Source organism: Eucyclogobius newberryi, unplaced genomic scaffold (genome assembly GCF_026437365.1).
Source record: "Eucyclogobius newberryi isolate DKJ021-1_F unplaced genomic scaffold, fEucNew1.0.hap1 SCAF_5, whole genome shotgun sequence".
In the NCBI taxonomy this organism is placed as follows: domain Eukaryota; kingdom Metazoa; phylum Chordata; class Actinopteri; order Gobiiformes; family Gobiidae; genus Eucyclogobius; species Eucyclogobius newberryi.
In genome coordinates this window covers 2,310,521-2,314,535 of record NW_027316167.1, presented here as the reverse complement: position 1 = coordinate 2,314,535, position 4,015 = coordinate 2,310,521, and positions in this window count along the sequence as shown.

Genomic DNA, 4,015 nt, shown 5'->3' with positions numbered 1-4,015 from the left:
GAAGCAGTTTTTTAAGCAGTATTTTCAGTATTTGAAGCAGTATTTTTAGTATTTGAAGCAGTATTTTCACTATTTGAAGCAGTATTTGAAGCAGTATTTTCAATATTTGAAGCAGTATTTGAAGTAGTATTTGCTGTATTTGAAGTAGTATTTTCAGTATTTGAACCAGTATTTGAAGCAGTATTTGAAGCAGTATTTTCAGTATTTGAAGCAGTATTTTCAGTATTTGAAGCAGTATTTGAAGCAGTATTTTCAATATTTGAAGCAGTATTTTCAGTATTTGAAGCCGTATTTGAAGCAGTATTTGCAGTATTTGAAGTAGTATTTGCTGTATTTGAAGTAGTATTTTCAGTATTTGAAGCAGTTTTTGAAGCAGTATTTGAAGCAGTATTTTCAGTATTTGAAGCAGTATTTGAAGCATGAAGCAGTATTTTCAGTATTTGAAGCAGTATTTGAAGCAGTATTTGAAGCAGTATTTGAAGCAGTATTTGAAGCAGTATTTGAAGCAGTATTTGAAGCAATATTTTCAGTATTTGAAGCAGTATTTGAAGTATTTGAAGCAGTATTTGAAGCAGTATTTTCAGTATTTGAAGAAGTATTTTCAGTATTTGAAGCAGTATTTTAAGTAGTAATTGAAGCAGTATTTTCAGTATTTGAAGCAGTATTTGAAGCAGTATTTTCAGTATTTGAAGCAGTATTCGAAGCAGTATTTTCAGTATTTGAAGCAGTATTTTCAGTATTTGAAGCAGTATTTGAAGCAGTATTTGAAGCAGTATTTTCAGTATTTGAAGCAGTATTTGAAGCAGTATTTTCAGTATTTGAAGCAGTATTTGAAGCAGTATTTTCAATATTTGAAGCAGTATTTGAAGCAGTATTTTCAGTATTTGAAGCAGTATTTTCAGTATTTGAACCAGTATTTGAAGCAGTATTTGAAGCAGTATTTTCAGTATTTGAAGCAGTATTTTCAGTATTTGAAGCAGTATTTGAAGCAGTATTTTCAATATTTGAAGCAGTATTTGAAGCAGTATTTTCAGTATTTGAAGCAGTATTTTCAGTATTTGAACCAGTATTTGAAGCAGTATTTGAAGCAGTATTTTCAGTATTTGAAGCAGTATTTTCAGTATTTGAAGCAGTATTTGCAGTATTTGAAGCAGTTTTTGAAGCAGTATTTGAAGCAGTATTTTCAGCATTTGAAGCAGTATTTGAAGCATGAAGCAGTATTTTCAGTATTTGAAGCAGTATTTGAAGCAGTATTTGAAGCAGTATTTTCAGTATTTGAAGCAGTATTTGAAGCAGTATTTGAAGCAGTATTTTCAGTATTTGAAGCAGTATTTGAAGCAGTATTTGAAGCAATATTTTCAGTATTTGAAGCAGTATTTGAAGTATTTGAAGCAGTATTTGAAGCAGTATTTTCAGTATTTGAAGCAGTATTTTCAGTATTTGAAGCAGTATTTTAAGTAGTATTTGAAGCAGTATTTTCAGTATTTGAAGCAGTATTTTAATCAGTATTTTCAGTATTTGAAGCAGTATTTGAAGTAGTATTTGAAGCAGTATTTTCAGTATTTGAAGCAGTATTTTCAGTATTTGAAGCAGTATTTGAAGCAGTATTTTCAGTATTTGAAGCAGTATTTTAAGTATTTGAAGCAGTATTTTAAGTAGTATTTGAAGCAGTATTTTCAGTATTTGAACCAGTATTTGAAGCAGTATTTGAAGCAGTATTTTCAGTATTTGAAGCAGTATTTTCAGTATTTGAAGCAGTATTTGAAGCAGTATTTTCAATATTTGAAGCAGTATTTTCAGTATTTGAAGCCGTATTTGAAGCAGTATTTGCAGTATTTGAAGTAGTATTTGCTGTATTTGAAGTAGTATTTTCAGTATTTGAAGCAGTTTTTGAAGCAGTATTTGAAGCAGTATTTTCAGTATTTGAAGCAGTATTTGAAGCATGAAGCAGTATTTTCAGTATTTGAAGCAGTATTTTCAGTATTTGAAGCAGTATTTGAAGCAGTATTTGAAGCAGTATTTTCAGTATTTGAAGCAGTATTTGAAGCAGTATTTGAAGCAGTATTTGAAGCAATATTTTCAGTATTTGAAGCAGTATTTGAAGTATTTGAAGCAGTATTTGAAGCAGTATTTTCAGTATTTGAAGAAGTATTTTCAGTATTTGAAGCAGTATTTTAAGTAGTAATTGAAGCAGTATTTTCAGTATTTGAAGCAGTATTTTCAGTATTTGAAGCAGTATTCGAAGCAGTATTTTCAGTATTTGAAGCAGTATTTTCAGTATTTGAAGCAGTATTTGAAGCAGTATTTGAAGCAGTATTTTCAGTATTTGAAGCAGTATTTGAAGCAGTATTTTCAGTATTTGAAGCAGTATTTGAAGCAGTATTTTCAATATTTGAAGCAGTATTTGAAGCAGTATTTTCAGTATTTGAAGCAGTATTTTCAGTATTTGAACCAGTATTTGAAGCAGTATTTGAAGCAGTATTTTCAGTATTTGAAGCAGTATTTTCAGTATTTGAAGCAGTATTTGAAGCAGTATTTTCAATATTTGAAGCAGTATTTGAAGCAGTATTTTCAGTATTTGAAGCAGTTTTTTCAGTATTTGAACCAGTATTTGAAGCAGTATTTGAAGCAGTATTTTCAGTATTTGAAGCAGTATTTTCAGTATTTGAAGCAGTATTTTCAGTATTTGAAGCAGTATTTGAAGCAGTTTTTGAAGCAGTATTTGAAGCAGTATTTTCAGCATTTGAAGCAGTATTTGAAGCATGAAGCAGTATTTTCAGTATTTGAAGCAGTATTTGAAGCAGTATTTGAAGCAGTATTTTCAGTATTTGAAGCAGTATTTGAAGCAGTATTTGAAGCAGTATTTTCAGTATTTGAAGCAGTATTTGAAGCAATATTTTCAGTATTTGAAGCAGTATTTGAAGTATTTGAAGCAGTATTTGAAGCAGTATTTTCAGTATTTGAAGCAGTATTTTCAGTATTTGAAGCAGTATTTTAAGTAGTATTTGAAGCAGTATTTTCAGTATTTGAAGCAGTATTTTAATCAGTATTTTCAGTATTTGAAGCAGTATTTTAAGTAGTATTTGAAGCAGTATTTTCAGTATTTGAAGCAGTATTTTCAGTATTTGAAGCAGTATTTGAAGCAGTATTTGAAGCAGTATTTTCAGTATTTGAAGCAGTATTTTAAGTATTTGAAGCAGTATTTTAAGTAGTATTTGAAGCAGTATTTTCAGTATTTGAAGCAGTATTTTCAGTATTTGAAGCAGTATTTGAAGCAGTATTTGAAGCAGTATTTTCAGTATTTGAAGCAGTATTTTAAGTAGTATTTGAAGCAGTATTTTCAGTATTTGAAGCAGTATTTGAAGCAGTATTTGAAGCAGTATTTTCAGTATTTGAAGCAGTATTTGAAGCAGTATTTGAAGCAGTATTTGAAGCAATATTTTCAGTATTTGAAGCAGTATTTTCAGGATTTGAAGCAGTATTTTCAGTATTTGAAGCAGTATTTTAAGTAGTATTTGAAGCAGTATTTTCAGTATTTGAAGCAGTATTTTCAGTATTTGAAGCAGTATTTGAAGCAGTATTTTCAGTATTTGAAGCAGTATTTTAAGTAGTATTTTAAGCAGTATTTTCAGTATTTGAAGTATTTGAAGCAGTATTTGAAGCAGTATTTTTAGTATTTGAAGCAGTATTTTTTCAGTATTTGAAGCATTATTTTCAGTATTTGAAGCAGTATTTTCAGTATTTGAAGCAGTATTTGAAGCAGTATTTTCAGTATTTGAAGCAGTATTTTCAGTATTTGAACCAGTATTTGAAGCAGTATTTGAAGCAGTATTTTCAGTATTTGAAGCAATATTTTCAGTATTTGAAGCAGTATTTGAAGCAGTATTTTCAATATTTGAAGCAGTATTTGCAGTATTTGAAGCAGTATTTGAAGCAGTATTTGAAGCAGTATTTGCAGTATTTGAAGCAGTATTTGAAGCAGTATTTTCAGTATTTGAAGCAGTTTTTTAAGCAG